The sequence below is a fragment of the Carlito syrichta genome, unplaced genomic scaffold (genome assembly GCF_000164805.1).
Source record: "Carlito syrichta isolate Samal-C Ts95f unplaced genomic scaffold, Tarsius_syrichta-2.0.1 Scaffold113491, whole genome shotgun sequence".
NCBI lineage: Eukaryota > Metazoa > Chordata > Mammalia > Primates > Tarsiidae > Carlito > Carlito syrichta.
The window spans coordinates 1-12,437 of NW_007057587.1; the positions used below are offsets into that span (position 1 = coordinate 1).

At 57.5% G+C, this 12,437-nt stretch overlaps 1 long non-coding RNA gene across 1 annotated transcript; it reads left to right on the plus strand.

The window, feature by feature from the left end:
* Nucleotides 1-1,955: 1,955 nt before the first annotated feature.
* On the plus strand, nucleotides 1,956-2,742 carry LOC110596767. Its single transcript, XR_002482701.1, has 2 exons — nucleotides 1,956-1,991; nucleotides 2,420-2,742. It is a non-coding gene; the product is annotated as an uncharacterized LOC110596767 (long non-coding RNA).
* Nucleotides 2,743-12,437: the final 9,695 nt, after the last annotated feature.

Sequence of the window (12,437 nt, forward strand, 5' to 3'; positions counted from 1 at the left end):
GACCCATGGCCGCGCCCGGGAGGCTGGAGACACAGATTTCCGAAGAGAGGAGAGAGCCCGGGGGCGGCAGCCGAGGGCAGGGCTGAAGGGCCCGGCGGAGGCCCGAGGGAGAGGCCAGCCTCCCTCGCGGTGGGGCAGGAGGTGGCCGCCTCTCCCCCACGGAGGACCGCAGATGAGGCAGGTGCTGTCAGCGGAGCCGGCGATCCAGGCAACCGCCGCTCCGAACGGCCCCAAGTGTCCGAAACCCGGAGAGGGCTCGGCGGCCTCATCTCCGAGCGTGGATCCGGCCAGAGGACTTCCAAGGGCCTTTCCAAGTCTAAAAAGTTACCACATCTTAAAAGCGTCCTTTTAATAATGCAGTCAAGATACATCGTCCAGGCTGTCTCGAACTTCTGGCATCAAGCGGTTCTCTGGCTCGGCCTTCCGCGGTGCTGGGATTACCGGCATGAGCCACCGTCCGGCCTGCAATCCCTTTTTTAAAAAGTGATTATTTAAAGCAAATCATTGGCACAGGGGAAAGGTGAGACCCGACAGCTGGTGCCCTCAAGGCCTGTCCACAGCCACCTCTAGAGCTGATGTCTACACCAACAGGAACTGCTCCTTGGGATATAATGAGTCCGCTTACATCCAGGTGGGTGCTTCTAGTGATCAGCATCGAGTCAGTCAACGGAAGCGTCAGCGATGAGGCTGGAGAGTGCTGACAGCGGGACTCCCTGTCCCAGAGAAGAGCATCTGTGGCAGCGCGTCCTCTGTGCCCTGCCATTGACCTTGAGTTCAAGATCAGCTTCGGAGTGTCTGGTCAAGCAGCAGCTCCAAGGCCCAGCCTGCCCTGAGCCTGGAGTGGCAGGTGGGGGCGCCGGACGGACCCTCCCCACTGCATCTTGGAGCCCGTGGCGTGTCCTGGGCGCGTGTCTCCCAGAGGCTGGCAGGGGCCTCCTGGGGTGGGCTGTTGGAGCCGCGCCCTGGCTGCTGGCTGGTTGCATGGTTGGCTGAGGGTCCCTGGAGAAGGCATTCTGGGGAGCTCATCGCCCCTCTTCTGTTTTCCCCAGGCCTGCTCCAAGGCTTGGCGGGCATTTGTGCGAATGTGTTTAATGCCCCCCATCTTCATCAGGCGGCAACAGCGGGCGCTGAGCAGGCCAGGGTCCTCGGTCAGCCTCCTGCGGCCCTCCCGCCTGGGAGGACAGGCTTCCTGTGCTGGGTCTGCTCTGGCGCCACCTCCCAGCGTCGTTGCCGGAGGGAGTGACTTCGCAGAGCCTCCATTTTTTCCAGGAAATGGCGATGCCACCTGACTGGACTGCTGGAGGGTTAAGTGCGACAGTATGTGTGCCTGCACATGAGAGCTCATTTCTGCTGTGTGCACGTCTGTCGTTCGATCGACTTGGCAGCAGCGGTGTAACCTGGGGAAGCAGGAAGCCACGTCCTGAGTCACGCAGTGGCCTTTTTTTCGTGGCGGAAAAAGGCCTCGGTGCCTTTTCAGTGTGTTACGTGGGGGTACTTGGGGGACAACATGCAAGGCGCCCAGTCTGGGGTGTTCTTCCCCACCCTTGAGGGTGTTTAACAGCGTGAAGAAACGGGAGTTTGTGAAGGTAGTATTTCCCTGACGGATTGTTCTGTGGGCTGTGTAGCCTGGGTGGGGTCTTTGTGGTCTCACTGCCGTTCCCATCCTTTCCCTTTGCTGCTCAGGTTCCTCGTCTGAAAGTGTGCATTTCATTAGCTGAGCTTGCTGGGAAGTGCCTGACCATGGGCACTGAGTCGGGGTGACCTCCTCTCTTTGCCCCCTTCCTGTTGGAATGGAAAAGCATTGGGTTGCTGGGACAGTGCACCAAGGAGTGTTTTTTGGTGGTGGTTTTTCTTGAGTTGGAAACTCACTGTGTCACCCAGGCTGGAGTGCGGTGGCACACTCACGGCCACCACAGCCTTGACCTGCTGGACTCCGGCGATCCTTCCGCCTCAGCCTTCCGCCTCAGCCTTCCAAGTAGCTGGAACTACAGGTATGCGCCACCACACCCAGCTAGTATTTTTTCAATTTATTGTAGAGACGAGGTCTCCCAAGTTGCCTGGGCTGGTCTCAATCCCCGGGCTCAGGCAGTCCTCTCTCCTCTGCCATCCCTGGCCCAGCAGTGCCCTGCCCTCTTGGCGGCTGGCTGGACCAGTCTCCCACCCTTCCCTCTCCATACTAAGCAGTCTCAGCTGCGCCCCCCCCGCTCCCGTGTGAGGTCTTTTTTGCATTTGTCTTTGTCCTGCATAGTGTTCCTTCTTCCCAGCAGCTGAAGTGAAAGGGGGGGGCAGAAAAGAGCACCCCACGCTGTTGCCTGGCTGTGCATCCCCCGGGTTGGCCTCGGAAGACACAGGCAGCGCCCTGTGCTGGTGGGACTGGGAAGGTGTCTCTTCAGGTCTTGGCTCCTCTGCTGTCTCACAGGAGGCTCAGGAAGGGTCTTCAGGGACACTGACAGGTCACAGGAAGGTGGTTGAGCCCCGTGCTCGGAGGAGGAGGTTGGGCCGGGCAGGACTGAAGGGGACTTTCGGCCGTGCAGTGTGCATAGGAGCAACTCTGAAGACCGCCTGGTGCTAATCTAGACTCTTCTCCAGCACAGGAGGCCCAGTCATTTGGCAGAAGCAGACTTTGCAGACCACACTGTCTGTCACGACTTGCCAACTCCTGGTTAGCAGAAAAATGGCCGCAAACCCTGTGAACGAAGGGTTACGGCTGTGTCCCAATAAAACTTTATTTGCAGAAACAAGCTACTGGTTACTAGGCAGTTTGCCATTCTTGGGAGCCTCTGGCTTGCATCAGAATTACCTGGGGGCTTGTTCAAACACAGATTGCTGGGCCCGCCCCCAGAGTCTGACTCAGCAGGCCTGGTTGTGGGGGGATTGGCATTTGCATTTCTGACAGCTTCTGGGAGGCTGCCCTGATGGTTTGGGAAATGCTGAGGCCTTTCTGGACTCCCCTCTGAGCACATAAGACCCTCTGTTCCTGCTGTAAACAGCATTTACTCTATTCATATGGCTGGCCTGTCTCCTTCCTAGTCTAGTGCCTAGCAATTTGCTCATCATCCAAGGAACTCAACGGAGGGTAACGGTCACAGTTGTGGTTCCCAGCCTTGGAAGATGAGGTTGCAGCCCATGCTCCTAGGGTTCCTTGGGGTGGGCCCGGCCCTGCCCTGCCCTGCCCTACAGTTGCCCTGGCACAGAGGCCCAGGGCACCCTGTCCTGAAACACCGTGAGAGACACCCTGCTCACACCTGAGAACCTGGACTGCCCATTTCCCAAGGAAATAGGACAAGGGAGGGTGGGGTGTTGGTTTGTTTAATGGCACTTTGTGCTTTTACATGTGCTTTTACGAGTGTGGGGTTCACAGTCGGGTAGCTGTCTCCTGTGGAAATCCCCCATTTCTGAGTTCCAGGCGCTTCAAGTGACCTGCAGTCAGGATGCCGTTTCTCAGATCCAGCAAAGTCAAGGGAGGCCTGAGGAAAAAAGGAACAGCGTTTGAGTCCACTTGCCCGCTGTAGTGCTGTTGCCATGCCCGGGCCCACCCCCCTCTTCCCGAACTTCCTGCCCACTTCCTGGCTTTTATCCCAAGGACACTGCAGAAAGAGCTGGGAGAGGGCCCGACCCTTCCCTGCCACAGCTAAGACCAGCTGGCTGTGCACTGCGGGCCCGATCAGGCCAGCCTCAGTTGGGTAAACTGGGTAACCACTTGGAGGAAGCAGATCTCAGAATAAGAGAACAAGCACTGAAGAGGCTCCCCAAGAGTGGCCTACACTCAAAGTCCAGCAGCAGCTGCTGATAGAACTGCCTCGTTTGCATGGCGGGAGCCCACGTGCCCGAGGGGAGTCCTCACCTCGCCCCAGCCCAGAGAGGGTGGGACTCCGCCGGGAGGAGCCTCAGGCCACTGCCTCCTGGCAGCAGACATGGGCACCCTGGCTGCCTGCCCATTGTGCCCTCACAGCGTCTCTCTCCGTTGATGCATCTGCCTGGCTTGATCCCCTGCGCTGTCAGGGGATCTTCCACCCGGCCCGCAACGCCTGCAGCTTCCTCCTCGCCACCTGGTATGTCTGGGGGCTTGGACCTCTTGGCCTTGTGAAGTCTTGAGGCCCCGCTACCTACCCAAACCAGGAATTGGGATCCTTCCCTCCTGCTGGCCCCTGGGGACTGCCCGAGGGTCGGGTGGCTTGGCTGTTCCCCTGGGTTTTAGTGCGGTGGCATGACCCGGCCACGGAGCCTGGGCAGCGCAGCACGGGCGGCTGAGCCGCAGTGGCTGGAAACTCAGCTCGCCCCTGTTCCTACCAGTCATTATTCCCGCTGCTGCCAGTTGTGCATCAATAAACTTCCTGTCGCAAGCTTGGCCAGGAGAGTGAGGGGCGAGGGCTGAAGACTGGCCTTGGACCTTGGCATGGAAACAGCCTACAGGGTGGACTTGACATATCATAAAGGACAAGCCCCCCGCCCTCCGATGGCTCCTCACCTTCATGAGACGGGGCATCGGAGGCGGAGGGAACTCTTGCCTTCCAAGAGAAAGAAAGGCACTGCTCTATTGTTGCCGGCCATCCTGTCCGCCGCCGCTGGCGTCCCTGAGGCTGGCAACCTGGCTGCAGGTGCCCTCTGGATCACGCCGTGCTCTGCCGGGCACCCCAGCGTGAGCCTCCAGCATGTTGGGCTGGGGTCCTGGTTCTGCCGTGTGGCCGTTAGCAAGTGACAGAACCTCTCTGCCCTCAGCTTCTCTTGGGGTCAGTGGTACTGGCCTGCACAGCTGTCAAGACTGAGCTAAACCATCAGCGCAGAGCATCCACGAGGAGCCTGGCTCTCCAGGGTGCTGGCAACGTTGCAGGGTCTTGCGCTGAGGCCAAGGAACGGTCTCCCTGCCCTTCCCTGGCACTAGCGGCCCCGGAGCCCTTGGTAACTCGAGATCCCGCCCTCTGCACTAGAAGCCTGCGGTGGGTGGGGTGGGGCTTGTCGGCTGGGTGGACGGCAGTGGGCCCCCTGGGGCACCTGAAACCTCTGTGCTGACTGCAGTGGACTTGTCTGGGGAGGGGCTGCGGGAGTCTGAGGCCCTGGGCGCTGCCTTTCATGTAGATATTTGGAATTCCCAAGCCCACTTCATGCTGTGTTTGCTCACGTGGAGGCCTGTTCGGAGTTAATCACATCAATGTGCTGGGCCAGGAGCCGGAGGGACCGGGGGTTACCCACCCCAGGGCACCTCCCAAGTGTCTGGGAGCACTGGGCCTCTGTCCCCAGCACCCTCAGGGCGTCCCGACACCTGCAGCTCTCTGCTCTGCGGTGCGTCTGTGCCTTGGCTTGACCCCTCAACTAGAAACTTCTCAGCAAGTGGGTCCGGGCTTTACTCCTTAGAAAACCCAGACATACGCTCCTCTGTACATACTTGGAGCCTTGGGGTTGGGAGGGTCCTTCCAGAGCTCTCTGTTCAGTCTCCTTAAGTTATGGAAAAAACGAGTCCCAGAAGCATGAGGACTTCTTTCCGTCTTGGCTCCTCCCCCCAACCCTGGAACACTTTACTCAGATGGTTTTTTTTTTTTTTTGAGTCGGAGTCTCTGTCACCCAGGCTGGGGTGCAGTGGCAGGAACCTGGCTACCGCAGCCTTGACCTGCTGGGCTCAGGCGATCCTTCCACTTCAGCCTTCAAAGTAGCTGGAATGACAGGCGCCCACTACCACACCCAGCTAATTTTTTGATTTATTGTAGAGATGAGGTCTCACCAAGCTGCCCAGGCTGGTCTCGAACCCCTGGGCTCAGGCAGTCCTCTCGCCTCGGCCTCCCAAACCACTGCACTGGTCTCCAACTTTTCTTCTTAGGAAAAAGCCAAGCCAACAGAAAGGTTGGAAAAAAACATTAAAATGCCCTCCACCTAGGTTTTTCCAATAGAATTCTGCCACATTTCCACACATTTGAGTGTGTGTGTGTGTGTGTTCGCGTTCGCGTGTGAATGCATGTTGTTACTGCCGAGCCACTGCAACGCTCCCAGCACCCTCCCTCAGTCCCAAGTCCCCCGATGCGCATGATGGTGTGTGTCTCCCACCAGAACTCCCTCCACCACAGATCATCGCCCACAAGAGAACTGGTGCTGACATGATGATCTCTGATATAAAGTTCTATTTTGGGGTCGGAGTCTCACTCTGTTGCCCAGGCCGGAGTGCAGTGGCACGCTCACGGCCACTGTAGCCTTGACCTCAGCCTTCCAAGTAGCTGGAACTACAGGCACATGCCACCACGCCTGGCTAATTTTTTGATTTATTGAGAGACAAGGTCTCCCCAAGTTGCCCAGGCTGCTCTCAAACCCATGCCATTAGGGGTTGTTTGGAGAGACTGGGCTTGAGGTGCCTGGGAAGAGAGGTCTCGGGGGATTCGGATAAACTAGTTCAAAGCTTGAGAGCTCCTCCACTCCTAACAGACCTTGGACTGATCCTCGTATTGGTGCACTTAGAGGCGCAAGGTGGGCCAGCTGTTCACTCCTTTTCAGTCTTGGGGGCCCAGACCTGCCTCCCAATTCTAAGCCATTCTGGCCCAGCCTCCTCGCTCTCCGATGGCCAGCTGAGGGGGGGTGGGGGCTCCCCACCACAGGCCTGGGTGCCGCCTGCAGCCCTGTTGGAGTGGATGGCAGAACGTGCCGTTCCTCCCATGGGTGCCTGATGCCCTCAGGGATGCAGCTCCTGGTGACACCTTAAGCACCTGCCCCGGCAACAGGTACTGACAACACGGTCTTTGTGCCAGCCCTGGTGCTGGGTGCTGAGGCAGGGCAGGCGGCACCTAGTCAGCAGGGGCACGTGAGACCCACTCCTGGGTGGCGGGGGGAGGGCCCTAGGCCACCGCCACGCCCCTGCACCTGCTGTGCCACACTCAGTGTCCGGGGCGTCCAGTCTGACACTCAGCCAGCTCGCCAGACTCTGGGTGCTGGAGACCAGCAGAACAGCCGAGCTCCTGACGGGCCGGCACAGGGCAGGAGGCTGGGGAGGTGGGAGAGCCTCCTGTGTGCTGGGGAGGCAGGACGTCCTGCAGGGCGGTGACCGCGAGGGTCTCCACAGACACCAGTGCGAGGGCACAGGGGCCTCTTGGACCCCAGGGCAGAAACGGGGGAGGTGCATGGCTGCTCTCCCGGCCCCAGGTCCAAGGACCACCTCTGCTGCTGAGGCCACTCGCAGGAGGCGGCTGCACTGAACTCCTGAGGCACGTGGCCCTAGGAAGTGGGTGTGCAGCGTGTGCCTGCTTGTGCTCCCAGGATGGTTTCACACCAGGCGGAGCCCCCAGCAGGCATCCCACAGGGCAAGGCTTCCTGGACTTGGGCTGTTCTTGTTTCATCTTCTCGAAAGTACTTCTTTTTTTGTAGTCAGAGTCTCACTCTGTCACCCAGACTGGAGTGCGGCATCATGCTCACAGCCACTGTATCCTCAACCTGCTGTGCTCCGGCGATCCTTCCACCTCAGCCTTTCAGGTAGCTGGGACTATAGGCACAAAACACCATGCCTGGCTAATTTTTTGATTTATTGGAGAGACAAGGCCTCACCATGTCGCCCAAGTTGGTCTCGAACCTGTGGGCTCAAGCAATTCTCTTGCCTCCGCCTCTCAAAGTGCTGGGAATGACAGGCATGAGCCACCGTGCCTGGCGAAATTACTTGTATTTTTAACTTAAATATATTTTTAAGGGAAGTTTGATGTCACTGCTACAAATGTAAAATAAGTGTCGCTTGTGCATTGGAAGTACCTTTTTTTTGAGTCAGGGTTTCACTCTGTTGCTTAGGCTGGAGCATAGCAGCAAGATCACGACTCACCGCAGCCTCGCCCTCCTGGGCTCGGGTGATCCTCCTACTTCGGCCTCCCAAGTAGCTGGGACTACAGATGTGTGTCACCACACCTGGCTAACTTTTGTTTTTTAAGCTGGGGTCTTACTCTGACACCCATACTGGAGTGCAGTGGCATGATCATGGCTCCCTACATCGGCTAATTTTGGTGGGTTTTTTTTGGTAGAGACAAGGTCTCGCTGGGTTGTCCAGGTTGGTCCTGAACTCCTAGGCCCAAGCAATCCTCTCACATCGGCCCCCAAAGCGCTGGGATTACAGGCATGCGCCACTGCACAATACAATGAGAAAACAGTAGCGGAAGCGCACCAGGATGCCTCTGCTGGGCCGAGGCTCCAGCACAAGGTCAGGGTGTAACGGCTCATTCGCAGCTTTCTTGGCGCTGGACCATTCGGACAGGAGACTACACCTGCGGCAGGCAGAGAGGTGACAGGGAGCGGGGAAGGCCCGGTAACGGCTCCCTGGGGGACTTGGTCCAGGCAGAAGGTGCGGCAGGGCCAAGGCTTGTGGCTGCCGTTCCTGCAGCAGGGGCAGCACTCCCGTTCCCGCCCGCTGTGATGTGTCTAGCTCCAGTGCCTGTAATGAGAGTCCCACCCGCGCGCGTCGTGTCCTAGAAGTGAGTGCAAAGGACCCTGTCCAGCTGACCTTGTTCGTGCTCCGCTCAGCCGGGGACTGTGGCAACTACCGAGCCAGCCCCCCTCGCAGAAGCACACAGAGCAGGGCCACTGGGCTGCGAACTGAACGTCACCAAGCAGCGAGGGACGGCCTTGGGACGGGAGCTGCTTAAGAAGCTATTTAGCTCAGAGTCCACCAGAGCCCAGGCTTGCCCGGCGCCTGAAGGTTTCTGCCCAGCCGTGGGCCCTCACGATCCCCGCCTCACCGGCCCAGCAACCACTGAGCAGGCCTTGCACGAACACTAGCTGGCGTTTGCTTCCCCCTCAGACTGCAGAAACTTTCTGTATATTTTATTTTTGAGTCGGAATCTCACTCTGTCACCCAGGCTCACGGCCACTGTGCATCAACCTGCTGGGCTCAGGCCTCAGCCTTCCAAGTAGCCAGAACTACAGGCGTGCCCCATTGCACCCGGCTAATTTTGCGTTTTTTTTTTTTTTTTATTTTTGAGTTGGAGTCTCACTCTGTCACCCAGACTGGAGTGCAGTGGCCGCTCCTGGTCATCGCAGCCTCACCTGCTGGCCTCCGGCTATCCTTCCGCCTCAGCCTTCCGAGTAGCCTGAATTAAAGGCATGCGCTACCACACCTGGCTGATTTTTTGATTTATTGTAGAGATGAGGTCTCGCTGCCCAGGCGGGTCTTGAACCCGCGGGCTCAGGCAATCCACATGTGTCCGATTGCGTCTAATTTCGCATTTTAAGAGCTGGGGTCTCACTGTGTTGCAGAGGTGGGTCTCAAACTCCTGGCCTCAAGTGATCCTCCCGCCTTGGCCTCCCAAGGCATTGGGATTACAGTAACGTGCCTACCACTGACCACAGGCCTGAGTTCTTGGCAGTTTTTTCACAAGGCATTGGTGTTGTTTTACGCTGAGCCTGGGAAGTCCCAGAGCCTGTCCTGCTGCGGCCTTCCTCCTCTTCCTCCCACTTGAGAAAGAGCTGTCTTCCCTGGGCTTTCTGCTGGACACATCTTACAGCGTCATGACAAGGCCCAAACTCAGAGCTAGGTGGGAGTAAGGGAATGAAGACCACCTGGAGCTCGTCCCAGGGTGAAGACACTTCCCCCCAGGCTTGGTCAAGGCCATGGTGTCTCAGCCCATGGAGTGTGGAATCGGCCCGTGGTTATTCGTCCTGACATCTGCAGAGTGTCCCGCTGAAGCCAGAGACAACATCTCATCTGGAACCCCGACGTTCCCTCAGATAAAATGAGGGCCCCTGGCACTGCGAGTCTGCCTGGAACTCGCTGTCGGCACCACCTCCACCCATCAGCCGCGGGTCCCCCGCTGTAACCTGCGGGCCACACACAGAAGCATATTCAAAGCTACAGCGCATCGATGCAGCCGGACCCAGAACACAGCAGCTGCAGCCACAGAGCAAAGAACAGGCCTTTGTGGATGGCGTGAAGAAACCTTTTGTCCTGAGCACCGCTTCTGAGCCACAGAGAACCCCCGCTCCCACCACAGTCGAGTCTTGGAGCAAAGACGGGAATCGGCTGCATGGAAGCAGGGTGTCCCAGCGCGTGGGGCTTCCCTTCTCCCAGGCCGTTTCCAAGGCCTGGTTTTCTAACCAGAGCCCCAGGGCACAGGCTCCACACACAAGCAGGGGCCAGGCTGCAGAGGGCCCACACCAGAAGGGGGGCAAGGCCCTCTCACGGGAAGCCCTCGTGCTCAGGATGACTGGTACACTGAATGGGCACGGCCTCTGAGCACGGCTTCACACCACCGGCTGCTGTGCTCGTCTCAAGGTGAGTGGCAGTCACCATTCTTGTTCTTCTTTTTTTTTTTTTTGAGTTAGAATCTCACTGTCACCCAGGCTGGAGTGCAGTAGCACAATCACATTCACCACAGCCGTGGCCTGCTGGGCTCAGGTGACCCTTCCGCCTTAGCCTTCCAAGTAGCTGGAACTACAGGCATTCACAACCATGCCTGGCCAATTTTTTGATTTACTGTAGGGACAAGGTCTTGCCAAGCTGCCCCGGCTGTTCTCCAACCTCTGGGATCAGGCAATCCTCTCAAGGGGCTAGGATTACAGGTGTGAGCCGCTGTGCCTGGCCTCCTCCCACCTTTTAAGACCCATTAGGGGACAAGTGTGGTGGTTTGCGCTTACAATTCCAGCACTTTGGGAGGCAGAGGTGAGAGGACTGTCTGAGTCCAGAAGTTCAAGACCAGCATGGGCAACAGAGACAGATCTCAGCTCTACATTAAAAAAAAAAAAAAAACCATTAGGTGGAGCCAAGCAAGGCACATACTGGCACAGAGGCACAGCAGTGGTGGCAACCTAGGGGAGCTGGCCCCAGGGCAGGGTGGGATGTGCGCATGGGAGGGATGGCATAGTGCTTGGTGGGGGGTGTCAGAGCCCAGCAGAGAGGGCATCCATGTGAGGCTGGTGATCCAGGAGGGGGCTGACCCGCCAGACAAACACATGAAGGCCATGGGACCCCAGCTCCTTACTGTTGAAGGAAGTTGTCAGTACAGACAAGGAGAAAACAGGATAGACATGGTGGTGCTGGACTGAAATCGCAGGCCTGAACTTGGAGTTTTCAACATACACGTAAGCACATGAACACAGATGTACGCATGTGTGTGTAAATATGTGCAGGGGTCCCGGCGCTGCCGCCCCTGAGAGCGGGAACAGCCCAGGAGCAATGCGCCACCCCAGTGCTCAGCCTTGGCTCCTAAACACCTCTCTCCACCAGAAGAAACCAGAACACCTTGGGGAAATGGCTGATTCTAGACGGAAGCAGAGAAGCACAGATGAGCTGGAACAGCTTTGTTGTGAAGAACTCACAGGGCCATGTCCAAAGGTCCCAAAATCCGGGACAATGTCAGCACTGAAGTCACAGCAATGGATTATACCACTGAAGAAACAACTTCCTTCGTCCACACTGAGACAAGTAAACGGGAGGGGAAAGAGAAAGGTATCCTGGTGGGAGAACATCAACTACGAGGTGCAGAAGGAGCACTGTGGCCACCATCACAGCCGTCAGCCAGCCAAGAGAACAGGCGACACAGAGCCAGTGAGGAGTGAGGAGGACCAGGACGCACAGTCTCAAGGCACTGCCCTGCGCAGCGCGGACCAGTCACGTCCTAGTGGAGGAGCCTGGCGGGCCCATCTCAACAGTGATGCCACCCACGGTGGGAACACTCAGGATCGCACATCACCCGACACAAGGCAACGGGAGGGTCACGGCATCCCTTGGCGTCACCTGAGCCAGTGGTGAAGTGACGCCAAGGAGCCCAAGCCGTGTCCGCACAACAACCTGCCATCTTTAAAGGTTACACAAGCCTGAACTGCTCCAGACCGAAGGAAGGGTGCCCTCGGGACTGCAGGCCGGGGGGGGTCTGTGTGGTGAAGGTTCTGGTGATCAGGACGTTGGGACATCAGCTTGCCTCTTACTCCCAGAATGACTCAGAAAGAAAACTGTTTCCTGCCATATTTCTGTACTCTATGTTTCTGTAAGTTTGAAATTATTTACTTATTTTTGAGTTGGAGTCTCCCTCTGTTGCCCAGGCTGGAGTGCAGTGGCATGCTCACAGTGGCCACCGCAGCTTCCACCTGCTAGGCTCAGGCGATCCTTCCACCTCAGCCTTCCAAGTAGCTGGAACCAAAGGTGTGTGCCACCGTGCCCACCTAATTTATTTTTCGATTTGTTGTAGAAACAAAGTCTTGCCATGTTGCCCAGGCTGGTCTTGAACACGCGCACTCAGGCAATCCTCTTGCCTTAGCCTCCCAAAATGCTTGGATTATAAGCATGAGCCACTGTGCCTGGCTTGAAATTATTCAAAATAAAATTTTATAGCCGGGCTCAGTGGCTCAGCCTGTAATCCCACACCTTTGGGAGGCTGAGGTGAGTGGATTGCCAGAGCCCATGGGTTCAAGACCCGCCTGGGCAACTTGGCGAGACCTCATCTCTACAATAAATCAAAAATCAGCTGGGAGTGGTAGCGCATGCCTGTAGT